Genomic DNA, 19,059 nt, shown 5'->3' on the forward strand with positions numbered 1-19,059 from the left:
ACAATAAGTAAACACCCGATTGTATCAATATGAAGTGTAGACGAGTTCCCTCATCCCTTGCCGTAAATTATATATTTTGCAGATCTTATTTAAATAAGTTCTTTTCTATTATGTATTTATTCTTCACATCATCCCCCATATATGAATTAGATATGAAATGAAAACATTGGTCGTGCTCTAATGTTATCTTTCAAATTAAACATGACTTATAAAATACATTATGTCCTCAGTGCGTGACATGCGCAAAAAATATCATGTATATATCATCATGCTTTCAAATGTAATGGTCAATCCTGAGATTGCAAAAATCTTGAAAGAAAAGTATACATAAGTATGACGAATACCGTCACCAATTTCCCTATCAAAATCATATATAATTGCATTTTTAATTTATGCCAACAATAACCTCAATTCAAGGCTGAGAAGAGGACTGGATGTAGCATATAATAACTATCACCCTTTTAAGTATAGTTATTAACTGTGATGTATAAACTATTTGATACAATAAAAAATAAGAATGGTAAAATCATGAGACATAACTATAACCGCACCTTAATATTTCATGGATATTACAGTGATTCACAGCTACAGTACTTCGTGGGGTCGGTAAATAGCACGCAGAATATATATTATATATATATATATATATATATATATATATATATATATATATATATATATATATACATATATATATATATATATATATATATATATATATATGTATATATCCCTTTCTAAGTGGCGATACCTTAACGTGGTAAAGGTTTTCTGCATAGCCATGATCATCAAGTCTATAATATTCAGGGCCACCCATAACACAGTAGGTCGGTTTTCTGTGTAAATATATATATATATATATATATATATATATATATATATATATATATATATATATATATATATATATATATATATATATATAATATATATATATACATACATATATATATGGAAAAAATATAATATTTTGGGCCTCTAATCACCAATTTACGATTGGAATGGCAATAAATCCCTATTTTACTGCAATTCATCAACATTGCAAGCAAATTAAAATTGCCAATAATGTCAAAACGCCAAGGTTATCTTTATCTTTACCTAAATTGTCATTTTTGCATCAAATACCCATCTTGGACCTCCTGATTTTGACTTCCCAGCCATGAAGAATAACTTTTGCTCAATTACTGCCATAACGCAGTAATACTTTTTCTTCGTGTATAGCTGTTACTCCTCTTATGATGAGCTCATTCTTTTTTTAGTGCGTTAGCCAGCTTTTCAACTACCACAGGGCAACGTCCATGACAAGCCTAGTTCCGTGACATGACGCTTCCATTACTGGAATAGAAACATAATAACAATTGTAGATAGGCTGCATATGACAGAAGTTATGTCGAAAGCTACCAAATAAAGATGATAGCAGGTTTCCATCATTCCTTTTTTATGCTGCTAAGCTTATTTTATGCTTCCTTTTCCCCTTTGTATTCTGATAAGCTGATTTTCTGCTCCTTGTTTCCATCATCCAATATTCATGCTGCTAGGCTGGTTTTCTTTTCCTTGTTTCCTTCATTCCTTTTTTTATTGATTATATGACCTGTGTCTTATGTGGAGACAAAGATGATTATGATCTTTGTCTTATATGAAGACAATATAGTTTATATATACTGTATACATATATATATATATATATATATATATATATATATATATATATATATATATATATATATATATATATATACATATATATATATATATATATATACATATTATGATTTTTTCTAAGAATTAATGCAGGACTAAAATTTAATAATGAAAATATTGTATGACCTTAAAGTTCTACTCAAATTACAAATGCAAGGCATAAACACACAAAATAAATCGATGACTTCTGTGCACAAATACAAAGGGGTGGTTGTCCTTAATTGCTAATGAAAAGTGTGGGGACGGTGTTTGGCTGTGGTAAACATAAAAACGTATTCAGTTTTTCTTTTTCCAATAAAATCCTGGTTATGAATTTGACTTGCTTTTTTCGTTGAAAACATCCGTTGATATGTGAGTTATACGTTTTCGCATAATCTTTTACCATACTTGGTGTGTTGATTCATGGTCAAGTTTTTCAGTTCAAGACATTTTACTGTTTTTCGTTTTTCATTGCACAAAAAAAAACAAATTGATTCAAACTGTAGTTCGCAAAACTCAAACTGAATCACTGGTAACTGTATCTCGACAAGGACTTCAATTGTGTTGTTAAATAACCGTAGAATTGGCTTCAGCTTTTCGAAGTCTCTAAATCTGTTTCCAAACTCGAGAGATCAGCTTTCAATTCTTCTGACAAATGAAAAGTCTAACTTTATATCATCTATCACAAGTTCACGGCATAATGAAAAGAGATTAAGATCATTCTTTCTTGAGGAAGAGCTGAAAAATATCAGCTTCTTTCGGGAAGCTGTAATAAGCCCAACAAGTTGAGATATACTTTATTGACCGTTATGTAAGATCTAATAATGATTTTAATAATTTTTATATTTTTTTCTAATAATGATTTTAATAATTTTTATATTTTTTGTAATTTTAATAATCTTAAATTAATTGCATTCAAGTGGGGGCCATGTCTGTGATAAATGCTAGAGAGCACATAAAATCTATCTTGTAGCTGAGTTTCATACAATGTTTTTATTGTCAAGCTCTTCATTTTGATGAAAGGAAAAAAATGTCTTTCTAAAGCACAATAAAAATTCCGGAGCAGTTTTCTAGCAATAAGAACCTGATACTAGAGTGCATAACTAAATTCCTCATTTACTTCTTTAAGGAAATAATATACATTTTCTGTGTCATTGTGACTCATTGTCACTTCTAATTAGATTCACCATCCGGACCACACTCTGCAAGACATCAATCCTCTGTAATACCTTACTACATGATGTATCTTGGAGGATAATGATGTGCAGTGTGATACAATCAAATCCATTTTCCCTAAGTTAACAGGTCCTAGCTCTTACACCGTTTATTACAACGAAAGAGCATTTCTCAAGTATTCTATACTCGTTGGCAACTGACACAAGTGCAGCATAAATATCTGAACGTCTTGTACCACCACTCAAGAACTTTTTCATGTACCACGATATCCTCGTGTAAAGTGCAGGTGAATACGAGTAACTGGCTGGTTTCACTTATATCTGTACTCTCGTTTAAATCCAATGAAAAGTATTCGAAGTGCTTCATGGTATCTTTCAGTTTTAATGAAACATGCTCATTAAGATTAGTCACTCCCCTTGCAAGTGTTTGGTGGGATAATAACACACTTTCAAATTTCCTGACTTATTCTAAATGATAACATAAACATGAACTGCTAAGTGATGCTACTTTGTTATTAACACAACTTAATAGAAGTACCAATGGTGTCATATCTTGACAGCAAGAGAGAGAGAGAGAGAGAGAGAGAGAGAGAGAGAGAGAGAGAGAGAGAGAGAGAGAGAGAGAGAGAGAGAGAGAGAATTAAAGCTATAACCATACCATGAATTTCATTATCTTATATAAAGATAGAGAAACTCAATGTTTCTCGTTTGCTAAGTAAATTTGTGATACAAGCGGTCACAGGGCACAGATAATCAACCTACGGGCCATTTATGGGCCGCGGGTCAGTAATTGGACCACCCTAATCTATATAAACAAAAATGTAGGTGTTTGTTTGTTTAAAATGTTACATCTCCGATCGTTCTTGATAAATCGCTCTGAAATTTTGACAAAGCGTTGTATTTGAATACATACGTGTTATATATATATATATATATATATATATATATATATATATATATATATATATATATATATATATATATATATACCTACTACTGTTTACCACCCCTTCCACAGCCTGATCCTTACGCCAAACCCGCCCTCAAATCCATGGAATCTGGAAGTATTGTTCCGTAGATTTATTTTACCTTTTTTATAATCTACTGTAAATAAAAATGTAAATATTCATTTGCTCAAAATCGGATAAATTTCATGGGCTCATAATTTCTGCACCTTAATTACGTCAAAAGAATAATTAGTTTAAAATGTATTTCCGAATATTGAAACCAATTACAAGAATCACGATTGGGTAAGTGAACAAGATGTTCTTATAGCCAAGAACAAAGGCGTCTACGAACTTAACAGTATTATTCACTATAACATTCGAATCAATGCAGTTACATAAATGTTCGCAACACTTGTGGAAACAGATGAAGCAGTTAATAATCCAGCAGAATTCTTTTTAATTCGCTCAATCTGTAAGAGATTCCAGCACATAGGGTTGTATGCAGTTGTCTGATGAAGGGTGATGCCCAGGATATTCACTAATGATGCCCACAATTGAGAGGTAAACGTGGTATCCCTGTCGGAAGTAATATGCTCAGGAATACCATTTCTTGTTCTCCATCCTGAGACTAAAGCAGATGTAAACGAGGCGAACATTGCATTTTCCATGGGAATGGGTTCAGGCCAACGAGTGGAGTGGTTGATGACAGTAACCAGGTAACGATGTCCTTGTGATGTAGGTAGGGGACCTACAACATCGACGTGAATGTGGCCTACGTACCACTGAGGTTGATGAAAGGTGCCTACCACTGAGGTTGATGAAAGGTGCCTACTCCTGAATCCGTGTGTTGTTGTAATTTTAATGTTTGGCATGAAGTACAGGCGAGAACCCAATCCTTAGCATCCTTAGTAATGCCATGCCAAATGAACTGTGTCTTCAGTAGCTCTGCAGTAGAATATCGCATGGGATGTGAAAGGCCATGAATGAAATCAAAGACCTGTCGGCACATGGGAGAAGGTATACACAGTCTAGGTCTACCAGTATTGACGTCACAGAGGAGGGTGGCGTTGAAGTCATCAAGAGGGACGTCCTCCAAACTGAAGGATATGCAAGATTTCCTATATGCTTGGTGCTCTGGATCTTTTCGTTGGGCTTCTGTCAAGGCATTGTAATCCAATCCCAGGTGAATGGTGGCCAATGTGTTTCTTAACAGGGCATCGACAATGGGATTCATTTTCCCAGGGACATGCTGAACGATACAACTGTATTCAGCCATGGCGGAGAGATGTCGGCATGGCGTGCGGACCAGGAGTTGGACTATCGAGTGAAGGTGTGCATCAGAGACATGTGGTCCGTACGAATAATGAAGGACATACCTTCTACGAAGTGGCAAAAGTGACGTACAGCCAAGTGCACCGCAAGCAATACGCGATCGAAAGTAGAGTAGCCAGATTCTGCCTTGGACAGTTTTCTACTGAAGTAGACCAACTGGCGGGGTAAACCATTGGTCACATGCTCAAGGACTGCTCCAATAGCAACCTAGCTAGCATCGGTAGAGAGATGGAGAGGTGCATGTGGCACAGGGAAAGTGAGAACAGTAGCAGTTGATAGGACATTCTTTGCATTACATAAGGCCGCTTTTTGAAAAGGACCCCACTTCAGGTCTTTTGGCTTGCCTTTGAGGGAGGCGTAGAGGGGGGCAAGAGTGGCAGGGATGGCTGAAAGGAAACAGTTGATCATGCTCAAGAATTCCTGCAGTGCTTTGACAGTAGAGGGCGTAAGGAAGATTTGAACGGCTGTTACCTTCTTAGAGATGGGGCAGACTCCATCAGGAGTAATGTGGTACCCTTAGAACGATACTTCGATGGCGTCAAAGGTACACTTGTCGTACCGGACTACAAGGCCGTTCTGTTGTAGGCAGTTGAGCACAATGCATAGATGACGGAGGTGCTCTTCTTTGGAGGAAGAGAACACAAGTATGTCGTCCACGTAACATACACAGAAGGGCAGGGCCACTAAGATGCCGTCCATGAGACGTTGAAAAGTGACCTCAGCATTACAAAGGCTAAAACAGGAGTAATTGAAGGTGTATGTACCAAAGGGGGTGGTAACGGCAGACTTGGGGATGTCACCTGTGTTCATTGGCGCCTGATAATACCTCTTCAGGAATACAAGCGTGGAGAAAACTTTCTCTTTGTGCATGTAGGAGGTCCCTTCGGCGATGTTTGGGAAGGGGTAGTGATTTAGTTACGTCTGCATGTTGAGGCACCTGTAAATCCAATAGGGACGTAGAAAGCTATCTTTCCTCAAGACAATGTCTAAGGATGACATCCCTTTTGGCAAAGGCCCATTTCTTCCCTTTCGGCAAACATTTGTTTATCGGCTAATAAAACATTCTGGTGCCAGACATCTGAATCTGGCGAACACTGGGGGGGGGGGGAACATTGTCTTGATATGGTGATAAATAATACTGTGGTTCGCAGGATCTATGGGCGTTTGACGAATATCTGGATGGAAAACTTCCCGGTACAATATGAAGAAGTGGGTGGAGCGGATTGGAGAGGCAATGGGGAGTATAAATCCACATTCACTAACCGTCAGTGAGATACATCAACCAAGAGGAGGAAGTGTAATGGGAAATCCGCACCAAGGACTGGCAATGTGACGTCAGCAATGATAAACTTCCATATATATTTGCAGTTTTCAAACGACAATATGAAGGTTTCAAAACTGTGAGTGGGTATCACAGATCCATTGCCAGCTACCAGGCAGACATCGGCAGATTTAGACAGACTATGTCGTGTCCTGGAGAGTGGTATTGTCGGAAGAGAATGACAAGCACCCATGTCTACCAAAAATCGTACGCCTATACATGCGTCATGTCAAAAGAAAAGATTAGTGGCATACTTACATATATTTTGGCCACTGACAACCATTCGCACATTTTTTCACAGCAGCCCCGAATTTGGAGTGGTAGTAGCATAACTGCGGCCGATGAGTCAATTTACTTAAAGATGTAATAGTGTAAAATAAGTTAAAGTCAAGCAATAATAGAAGGGTGAGAAGCAAAGTTTGTTTAGATCTAAGGAAAGAGAGAAAAAATACTTTTAAGAAAAAAAATAAACACTCCAGTAATAAAAGAAAAATCCTAGCTACATAGTTGAATGGAAACAAGTAAAGAAGAAATAAACGGTAACTTAACAAATTTTCTGCGGGAATCAGCACAAGAGATAGAGGGAAGAGTTCCTAAACAAGGTCAAGGAAAAATATCTGAGCAGCCCAAAAACCTTATAAAGAAAAGATAAGAAATGAGGGTAAAATCCAAGAGAGATGAAACATAATCAGACCAAAAGTTAAGAAACACTAAAGAAAAGAAGCATCAAATTGGTTAGAAGACTTGGAAATATTATCAGCAAAAGAGTAGAAGTGATTAAGTAAAGAAAGCACTAAAAAGCATGAAAAAGAGTCAAAATAGCAGAAGATTATTAAAAAAAATAGATTAGTACTAGATGGAGAAATTTTCGTAGTAGTAAAACTCACTGATCTTCACACAAAAGGTCTGCAAGATACTCTGTACCTACAGCTTGCGAAACTTTATCTTTATACTAATTCAGAAAAAAAAGGTTACATAAAAGACATCAAGAAGCATCGTTGAATAATTTTATTTTCAGTATTTGAATAAAATATATACAAAGATTATATTACGCCGAATAGAAAGACAGCAAGACTTAAATCGCCAAGCAAGCAGCCAGGATTTAGAATTGGCTATCTAAAAACTGATCATGCCCCTGTTATTAAACGTCTAATGGAAAACTACTTTGCATATCATTTAAAGACAACGAGAAAGCTTTTGATTCTGACAAAACATCCGCAGTAATAACAACCAGTTAAAGACAAGGAATAAAAATGAATCTTCATGTTACAACAACTGAATATTCTCATATAGGAAGTACAGCAATCCTAAAACTACTTAAAGATAGTGAGGACATACCAATCAAGAAAGGAGTTACACAGAAAGACCCAATCTCTCCTAAACATTTTCACAGGATACTTAGAAGAATTTCTAAAAAATATATATTGGGACCATGCAAGAAATAATATTAAAGGGGAATACCTTAACAACTTGAGATTGTCTGAGGACAGACTTCCTTTTTAGCGAATCAAGAAACGCTTTGCAAACAATTGTATAAGATTTGAATAGAGAAGCAGAAATGTAGGACAAAAATGAATATGAGTAAAATTAAGATAATGTTCAATCATAATGCTAAGAGAGAAAAATAAGGATTATAGGCGAACCTCTGAAGAGTGTTAATGAATATACAATTATAGGACTGACGGTAACTGTTTCCTCAGGCCATAAGACTGAAAGTGAATAAGGATAAGCATGGAATGGGGAGCTTTTGGAAAATAAAATGAGATTATGAAGAGTAAAATCCCACTTTCTTTGAAAAAATGTATTTAATCAGATTTTCCTTCCCGCATTGGCCTATGTGATGGAAACTTGGAGCCTTGCCGGAACCTTAGAACATAAACTAGTTACAACTCAAAGAGGTATGGAAGGAATAATGATGGGAAGGACATTAAGAAACAGAAAAAGAGCAATTTGGATACGAGAGCAAACTAAAGTAGAGGATATTCTAACAGCATGTAAGAAAAGGAAATGGACATGGTCAGGACATGTAATGTGAGTGGACCTTAAGAATAAGAGAATGGGTCCCCAGAGATCACAAAAGAAGTAAGAGAAGTAAAGGAAAAGAAGACGATAGATTGACGAGCTAAGAAGATTTGCGGATATCAACTGGCATAGAAGGACAATTAACAGATGGTTATATATATATATATATATATATATATATATATATATATATATATATATATATATGTATATGTATATATGTGTATATATATACATATACATACATATATATATATATATATATATATATATATATATATATATATATATATATATATGTATATGTGTATGTATATATATATATACATATACATATACATATATATATATATATATATATATGTGTGTGTGTGTGTGTATATAAATGTATGTATATATATATATATATATATATATATATATATATATATATGTGTGTGTGTGTGTATATATATATATTAATATGCAAGTATGTGTACTCGTTCGTGTATCTATTATCAGAAAAAAAAAATCCCTATCATTTTATTTTGAAAGTGTTATCGTGATAAAAAGAACTCAGGAAGTATCAAAATCCCTCCAAATTTGTTGGCAAAATGATATGTTGTGGAGATGGGAATTAGTTTTTAACAGGTCATAATTAGCTTTAAATATATGGTATAAATATTTTTAATGAATAGCCAACACCTGAACTTTGGCTATAGGGCTGTTTTGCCCATTTGATTTTATAACATTTGCTTGGCTTTGGTAGTCCACAAAACTGCTTGCCATGTTTCTCGTCATTGCGTTAATCCTACTTTACTTATTTGTTTTTTTTCATCATACATACATTAGATATAAGATTGTCCATTTATAAACGAGACAAATACTTATATTTTGGAATTATGTTCCTTTAACTCAATTCTTGTCCTTTAGAAAAAAAAAAATAACCTGTAAAAGAAGAAATTTTCCTTTGGCTTCTTCAAGTACATGAGTGGAGATATAGGTTTCAACATAGTTAGAAAAAAAAAAAAAACGTAATTTTCATCGAAAATTATCCGTAAAAATATTCTGTTCTCAACCGTGTTTCAGTAAAACACAGGTGACCGTAATTTCACCTAACTTTGTTATTATCTTTTACTGGTTGGTGACCGTAATATCACTACTCTTTTGCGTCAATATAACCGTTTTTAAAACGGTAAAAATCCTGGAATAAATGTTGCCAGACTTTTACCGTTTTTTATGCAAATTTTTAATAGTGAACGCAACAGGTAATCGGCAGTGCCAACAGAGAAATCTTGGACACCCTCACTATCTTGGAATCTTTTCCGCAGATAAAGAGATTTCATAGTCGATTAGAGCATATAGAAATTGATGTTTGAGATACATCATATCTTTTGAATAACAGTAACAAGAAAGTGTCCCTTAGTAGCACATGTGAAAGATACGTAGTGTTTGAATTCATTCAAATTGTTGAAATAAACTGTCAGTATTTTCAACAATACACCAAATCTAGATAGTTTGGAATGTTCCCGTCCCTCAACCCCGTAAAAACCCTGGAAACGTTTTGTATTTAATCTGCAGTTCTCATCATTAATATGAATATGTTAACTTTGTTACTTCTTTCTACTTTCTATAAAGTATTCCCTAAAAATAAATATTATCTCCTTTCGATCGGATATTTCTTTCTCTATTTTCAGCAAACCTCTTGAAAAAAAATTTCTAACGATAAAGAAAAATAATCTTAAGATGAAAAAGAAATGGGAGTATTACGGGATAGATTTTATTTTGTAAGCAATGGCCTGATTGGTAACGTCTCTGTCTAGTGATCGTCAGTCGGGGGCTCGAGTCCCGCTCAAACTCGTTAGTGCCATTAGTGTCTGCAGCCTTACCATCCTTGTGAGCTAAGGTTGGGGGGTTTGGGGGAGCCTATAGGTCTATCTGCTGAGTCATCAGCAGCCACTGCCTGGCCCTCCCTGGTCTTAGCTTCGGTGGAGAGGAGGCTTGGGCGCTGATCATATACTATATGGTCAGTCTCTCTAGGGCATTGTCCTGCTTGTTATGACAATGTCACTGTCCCTTGCCTCTGCCATTCATGAGCGACCTTTAAACCTTTAAGCATGAGTTCATACCTTAAAAGCCTTAACATGCGCAAATCTATAATTCTCTTGGTTCTCTCTACTGTCTCTAAAGGAACCTATAATACCATCCTTACAATCATGAATGAAACGAAAGTTTCACGATTTCGGGATGATAATTTCTGATATTTATTTTCCAAATATTTTCAAATATGTAATTAAATATTCTAAAGCTCACGTGGAGGAAATTTTAATTGGTTTTATTGAAAAACTACAGACCAGTTTAATGGAAACAACCGGTTTTTATATAATAAACTTCAGGCATGTAATTTCTTCAAGATTTTTTCAGTTACGACATTAACAAAAGTATGGTTATAACAACGATAACGAATTTACCTCTTACATTAGTCAGCAGAATGTAATCAAACTACGCTAGGCAAATGTTTAATGTTCAAAACTAAATATTCATTTTCATTCAAAGACTACCCCTGTCTAGGGTTATCAGAAAACTAGAACATACATTGGTTCAATCTATATTAACTACTTTAGCAACTCTACGTCTAATATAAAAAAGGGTCTTTAAACTAGTCTTAGGGCTCTAAAGTCCATGGCTGTTACCATAGAAGCGTCTACTCTTACCTCTCAAAAATAAGCTGGTGTCTAGAGCAATTCTTTCATCTTCCCTTGGGGCGTATCGGCTATGGCTCCTGACACCTGTAAGGGAAAGCAAACTTTAATCATGAGAAGCGTCCATCTCCTCGATTTTGGTTACTACGATCCTTTAACGTTAGACGATGTATTTATATATATATATTCTTTTAATCTCGCATGTATTAGCTAGTGTTCTCCCATCTGTTTAACTATTCTTTCAGTCATATTGAAGATCGTTAATGGGGCTAGTTGCGCTCATCTAGGCTCTTTTTTTTTTTTTTTTTTTTTTGTACAATACAAAAAAGGGTATTTAGAGGGACTGAATATCTCCTCTAAGGCTGAGGAACTTTTTATTGCCTTTTAGCAACAACCAAAACTACTTCTTCTCCAGATAACAACTTTTTTTTGCGGAAATCTCTACTCGTCCATCATTGTTAAATATTTCTTGAAAATTGCATAAGAACATTTAAGATAACTAAAAAAAAAAAGCAACAAACCTACAAGCCAAATATAAACTCTACTTCCCCATAAATCTTTGAAAAATATAAGCTACCCTACATAATAAAGAGCAAGTGTATGGATGTACACACACACAAACACTTTTATATATATATATATATATATATATATATATATATATATATATATATATATATATATGTATATATATATATATATATATATACATATATTTTTACAGTTATGCTCAGCGCCATTAACTACTTGTACTCCCGCCCTGTGTGCTTGTGCATATTCATATAAATATTTTGCAGCCATTTCTGACGGGTCGCGTACACTCGTAAGAACAAGAGAGGAAGACTTCATGAGATATTTTGTTCATGCAGATAAACACTAACCAACAAACGTGAAAACATGAATTACATTAAAGCAACTTGTTTGTAAGTTTATTATTGCCTTAGAAATTTGGCGGAGGAATGTGACATATCTATATACGGGATCCTTCCAAATCTGTGACATATCAGAAGAGGGACATGACAAAAGAGTGACATATCAGAAGAGTGACAAATTAGAAGAGATTTATGGGATAATAAAAATTTGCTTTTGACTATGATTGCTTACAGTCTGTCCTCCAAGGTCCGATAAGAATTTACTTATATAAACATAAAAATAGGATTGAAATATAATCTAAAGATATTTAGACCTTCATTTTTTAATGTAAAAGTAGATAAAAAAGTAACGTTTATTAACTTCGTCATTAAATACTTCAAACATTTATTTTGGAAATTTAGAAGTAGATAAAAAACACTCTTACCATTCATCAATTTCATCGTCATTATGATGACAATTTCAATAAATAAATGTAAGTTGAGAGCAATGATTCGAATATCATTTAAAGAGACAGCCTTTCTTCTTCTTAAAACAGTTGCGAGCCTATTTTCTCCTTGAATTTCCTCCCTCTTCCTTTTCCTCGTATAAATACCCTAAGTTGAATGTTGTGCCTCTGGGTCTATGTGATGGTCTTCCATTATGAATTCTCGAATCATCGAGTAAGATCCCATATGGTGTCGTTTAACGACTGTTTCGAATCTCCTGTGGGAAGCCTCTGCTCTATTGTTTGGTCTTGGGAGATTGTATTCTTGCAGGTGATAAATACAACACACATTTGGACCAAGTCGTGGGGGGATGGCAGTACTTGGTTTAGTCTCGGCCTTCCTCTACTTTGTGAATTTATGGGTCTACCTAGCACATAAGTATCACCAAAATATTCATATATCATTTCAGCTTCATTTAGAATGTTACTCGAGAGATCTAAAAGTTAAAAATACAACGTCGATCTAATTTCTGTGGGGCTTCCTACATAATTGCTGTTGGTTTGGAGTTAGTATACCTAGCTTTATCTTTTAGTACATCTATAGCTTATAATCCTTTCTTTCTTCCTGCAATAGGTACATGATTATGTGACTGTCCCACGGATATCCAGTCCCCGGGAATATTAAAAGGATGAACTCCACGGAAGGTTACTTTTATTATGTTACTCTTTTGAATTTTTATTTGTCACTCTTCTGTTATTATGTCACTCTTTTATTACACACCCCTATATACATACATATATATACTCACATATATAATTATATAATATATATATATATATATATATATATATATATTACTCTTGTGTATATATATAATATATATATATATATATATATATATATATATATATATATATATATATATATATATATATATATACAAGAGGTCTATACTAAAAGTATCCGACCTTGGTCCATTAAGAAAACTACTGTGTACATTTCATAAATCTAATTTAATCACCTTCAAAGTACTTCTCCCGGCGAGAGTGCTTTGAAGATGATTAAATTACATTTTTTGAAACGCATTCAATTCTTTTTCCTCATGAACCGAGGTTTGATACTTTCTTTATAGACCTCGTATGTTTTTTTTTTCATTTCTACCTCTGTATGGGATGTTGTTGGTGTATACGTTTAAATGATCTTCAATTTATACTTTTTATTTACTTTGATAATTAATTCTACAATTTTGTCACTGATACTTAAAAATCGTCTATGTTACCTGCAATATGTCTATTAATAAGAAAATCCACTCCATTTTCTTGTTTTCCTTCATATCATTTAAAACAAATTATATGGCCCTCTTTTAACTCTACTGTATTTGAGATTCCCAGTTCTTCCAATTTTGCTCAATCCTATTATATGACTATATTCAGGGTCTCCCAAGCTCTAATCGAGATTATTTTATTCATTGATTCAATGTTTTCTAATAAAAATTTTCCTTTTCATTAAAAATGGTTTTGTATACATATACTCCCTTTTAAAATATGTTTATATATAGTCGAGATATGAGTATTTGAAAATTGCCAATTTTCGAAAGCGTTATTTTCGAGGCCCTTAGGACTGATGGCCCTTAGCACTGTGAACGCCTCATTAGCTTTACTAATATTATAAAATTCTTCTGTTACCAGAAAGATCTTTATTAATAAACAAACCCACTCCATTTTCTTAGTTCTCTTCATGTCCTCTGATGCAATATATATGACCCACTTTTAACTTAATACAAGATTCCCCATTTCTTTTAATTTCACCAAATCGTATTATATCGTGAATTATTTATTTCAGCTCTTCTATTAAAACAGATTGGTTTCTTTTTCCCTAGAGATGGTCAGGGTGTTGTATTTTACAAGGTTCAGTCTCCAATGATGGTTTTGTACCAACCGTGTTTCACACAATTGTACATAATTCCTTTTGTATATATTATGGTTGTATCTTCGCTCTTCCCTCGCACTAAAACGAACATGAAAATTCAAGTCTGGTTTTTCCTCTGTGATTTTGTCTGTCTTGTGAACTTGTCATGTCCTGTTGCCTTGAGGTTTTGTATATAAGGAGAGTGTTCCACAACAATACAACTCAGTCGTTTCCAATCTGCCTTTGATTTCACAACTCCTCTCTCGGCCCGTCACATTGGTGACCCCGGAAGTCGACTCGCTTCCACCGCCTTCCACCCCCACCCCCTCGCCACTCCATCGTTGGTACTATGACGGACTCTACGGCAGTTGGGGCTACGGCCTCTCCATTCAAACTTTCATCGTTTGCCAGCGGAGAGGCGTTTGCTTGGTTTCAGCGCGCAGAAGTCCAGTTTCGTATCAGGGGCGTGACTCGCTCAACCACCAAAGCGGATTATGTTCTCGCGGCGATACCCGAGGACACCTTCCCAGAAATATCCGACTGGCTTTGTGAACAAGGAGACACCCCAATAGCGTATGACGACCTCAAATCATACCTTCTGCAACAGTACTCGCCGTCGCCAGCCACCCGTATAGCAAAGCTTTTTCAGCTCTCGCAACAACCCTTGGGGGACCAAAGGGCTTCACTTGCCCTCAGGGAAATGACCAGTATCGCTCGCCTTCAACCTGCCGCAGACGGCTCTCCTCGTGAGGTAAACCTACTCCGTGCCCTATGGATACGCCGTTTACCTGAACCTGTGCGCGCTGCCATACCCGATGTCGATAGTTTACCCATAAAGGACTTGATGACCAAAGCCGACGCCCTTATGGACAGCCACTTCAAGACCTCCATCAACGCCTCCACCCCTGACGACGAGGATGCCTATTCAACGTACACCGAAGCTGACATGAATGCCGTAGGACATACACGCCTACCCCGTGACGTGCCGAAGCGGCGACAAAGCCGCCCACCACCCACCAATCGCTCGCGCCCCAACGAACGACTTCTACAGCCACTTACTACCTCCCTTCCACCGCAGTTTTGCTACTACCACTTCAGATTCGGGGCAACCGCAAAGAAATGTGCCAAAGATTGTCAGTGGCCAAAAAACGTGTAAGTAGGCCATCGCTTGTGGCGGTGGCCTCCCATGTTTCTAATCTTTTCTTTTTACAGGATGCAGGAATGGGCGTGCGATTTTTGGTAGACACGGGTGCTTGTCGTTCTCTTTTGCCAAGGAAACTCTTCAAGGCACGACGTAGTCTGTCTACATCTGCCTACGTCTGCTTGGTAGCTGCCAACGGATCTGCGATACCCACCTACGGTTACGAGAGCCTCACATTATCGTTCGGAAACGGTAAATTCAATTGGAAGTTTCTCGTTGCTGACGTCACAATGCCAATCCTCGGTGCGGATTTCCTCTCTCATTTCCACCTTCTGGTCGATGTCGCCCACCGATGATTGGTCAACGCGGACTCGTACTTGTCGACACCTCTTCAACCCGCCCCCTCTAACCTCGCTCTCCACATCAGCGCACCCACGGATGCCTACGCCCACCTCCTCACGTCGTACCCGGAAGTTTTCCGTCCAGAACTTCGCCAAACGCCCACGGTTCCTGCTAAGCACGGTATTTATCACCATATCAAGACGACGGGACCCCCAGTCTTCGCAAAATTCAGACGTCTGGCACCGGAACGATTGGCAGCCGCCAAACAGACGTTCGCCGAAATGGAGAAAATGGGCCTTTGCCAAAAGGCCTCCAGCCCATGGTCGTCACCCTTACACATCGTTCTGAAGAAAGACGGCTCCCTCCGTCCGTGCGGGGATTACAGGCGCCTGAACATGCAAACAGAACCGGATCACTACCCCCTCCCAAACATTGCCGATGTAACCTCCTACCTGCACAAAGCAAAGGTTTTCTCTACGCTCGACCTCCTGAAGGGGTATTATCAGGTGCCTATGAACCCAGAAGACATCCCCAAGACCGCCATCACCACTCCGTTTGGCACATACACCTTCAATTACTCCTGTTTTGGCCTTCGTAATGCTGGGGCAACGTTTCAACGTCTCATGGATGGCATCTTAGGGGACCTCCCTTTCTGTGTATGTTATGTGGACGACATACTTGTGTTCTCCTCCTCAAAAGAGGAACACCTCCGTCACCTGCGCATCGTGCTCAACCGCCTGCAACAAAACGGCCTTGTAGTCCGGTACGACAAGTGTACCTTTGGCACCAACGAAGTGTCGTTCTTAGGGCACCGTATCACTCCTGAAGGAGTCCATCCCCTCCCTGAGAAGGTAGCAGCCGTTCAGAATTTCCCCACGCCCTCGACCGTCAAAGCTCTGCAGGAATTCTTGGGCATGATCAACTATTATCACCGCTTTCTGCCAGCCATTGCCGCCACTCTTGCTCCCCTCTACGCCTCCCTCAAGGGCAAGCCAAAGGACTTGAAGTGGGGTCCCCTTCAAGAAGCGGCCTTCTGCAATGCAAAGAAGGCCCTATCAACTGCTGCGGCTCTCACTTTTCCTATCCCACACGCCCCTCTCCTTCTCTCCACCGATGCCAGCGACGTCGCTATTGGTGCAGTACTCGAGCAGGTGGTCAAAGGCTCGCCCCGCCCATTGGCCTTCTTCAGCAGAAAACTGTCCAAGGCAGAATCGGGTTATTCTACCTTCGATCGAGAATTGCTGGCGGTGCACCTGGCTGTCCGTCACTTTCGCCATTTCTTAGAAGGTACGCCCTTCGTCATTCGCACAGACCACATGCCTCTGGTGCACGCCTTCACTCGACAGTCTGACGCCTGGTCCGCCCGTCAACGCCGACATCTCTCCGCCGTGGCTGAATACAATTGCACCCTCCAATACGTCCCTGGGAAAATGAATCCCGTTGCCGATGCCCTGTCAAGAAACACGTTGGCTGCCGTTCAATTGGGATTGGATTACAACGCCCTGGCTGAAGCCCAACGACAGGATCCAGAGTATCAAGCTTGTAGGACATCCTGCACGTCCCTCCGTTGGGAGGATTTTCCCCACGAAAACTCCAACACCACCCTCCTCTGTGACGTCAGTACTGGTAGACCACGACCTTGGATTCCTGCTCCCATGCGCCGACAGGTGTTTGATTTCATCCACGGCCTTTCACATCCCTCGTGCCGTTCTACTGCACAGCTGCTGAAGGCAAAGTTCATTTGGCACGGCATTTCTAAGGATGCTAAGGATTGGGTCCGTGCCTGTACTTCTTGCCAAACTTCCAAAGTACATCGACACACGGATTCAGGAGTGGGCACCTTTCCTCAACCTCAGCGTCGTTTCGCACACATTCACGTCGACGTTGTAGGCCCCCTACCCACATCACAAGGACATCGTTACCTGTTTACCGTCATCGACCGCTCCACTCGTTGGCCTGAAGTCATTCCCATGGAAACTGCAACGTCCGCCTCATGTACATCTGCCTTACTCTCTGGATAGATTTCAAGATTCGGTATCCCTGAGCATATTACTTCTGACAGGGGAACCACTTTCACCTCTCAATTATGGACGTCATTAGCGAATCTCCTGGGCATCACCCTACATCACACAACGGCCTACAACCCCGCTGCCAATGGAATGGTTGAACGTTTTCATCGCACCCTCAAAGCAGCTTTGATGTCCCGCTGCAAGGATTGCAACTGGTTTACTTAGCTTCCCTGGGTCCTCCTTGGACTAAGGACCACTCCTAAAGACGCCCTCGACGTCTCAGCAGCCGAAATGGTGTATGGCGACCCGTTGGTCGTCCCTGCCGAGTTTTTTCCTTCTACAACCTCCTCCGACGATCTCCAGCCCATACGTCACGTCGTGGGAAAATTTACTCCGTGCCGCCAGACTTACAAGCCCCCAGCGAAGCATCACATACCAACGGACTTGCACTCTGCAACGCACGTCTTCCTGCGCAACGACACCAGCAAGCCACCGTTAACGCCCCCTTACACGGGACCTTACCTTGTGATCCGACGCAGTCCGAAAGCATTCCTCCTAAACATTCGGGGCAAAGAAGACTGGGTCTCCATTGATCGTCTAAAACCTGCTTATCTTCTGCCAGATGACCCGCCTACAGTTCGCCTCTCTAGATCAGGGCGCCCTATTTAACATGTACAGTATGTCATTTTTAGGGGGGGAGCCATGTACCAACCGTGTTTCACACAATTGTACATAATTCCTTTTGTATATATTATGGTTGTATCTTCGCTCTTCCCTCGCACTAAAACGAACATGAAAATTCAAGTCTGGTTTTTCCTATGTGATTTTGTCTGTCTTGTGAACTTGTCATGTCCTGTTGCCTTGAGGTTTTGTATATAAGGAGAGTGTTCCACAACAATACAACTCAGTCGTTTCCAATCTGCCTTTGATTTCACAACTCCTCTCTCGGCCCGTCACAGTTTATATAGTACAGATATTTTTCGTACCCCTTAAGGTGGGCAGTTGTTCCACTGCCGCTGGGGACTAGGGACCCAAATAAAGTTGTTGAACTGAAGCATGAAGTATGGACAGGTTTCATCACTACGCTAGCCACAGTACATTGGTGATGTCGGGAAACTTTTCTCTGATTGCTCACAGCAAAGCAAATGAGTAGCCTATAGGTGATACTGCCTTTCTACAGCTCTGTTAATCATGGCAATACAC

At 38.5% G+C, this 19,059-nt stretch overlaps 1 protein-coding gene across 3 annotated transcripts in view; it reads right to left on the minus strand.

Moving 5' to 3' along the window:
- The window catches only part of LOC137658288 (lachesin-like), a 207,734-nt gene that overhangs the window by 71,981 nt on the left and 116,694 nt on the right, over positions 1 to 19,059 (minus strand). For 2 of the 3 annotated variants that reach the window (XM_068392961.1, XM_068392958.1), the window contains exon 3: positions 11,171 to 11,245. The exons of the other annotated variant lie outside the window; for it this stretch is intronic. The gene's annotated coding sequence lies outside the window, so the exon portion shown is untranslated. The remainder of the gene's footprint in view (positions 1 to 11,170; positions 11,246 to 19,059) is intronic. 3 annotated transcript variants of the gene reach the window in all.

The sequence above is a fragment of the Palaemon carinicauda genome, chromosome 19, assembly GCF_036898095.1.
Source record: "Palaemon carinicauda isolate YSFRI2023 chromosome 19, ASM3689809v2, whole genome shotgun sequence".
In the NCBI taxonomy this organism is placed as follows: domain Eukaryota; kingdom Metazoa; phylum Arthropoda; class Malacostraca; order Decapoda; family Palaemonidae; genus Palaemon; species Palaemon carinicauda.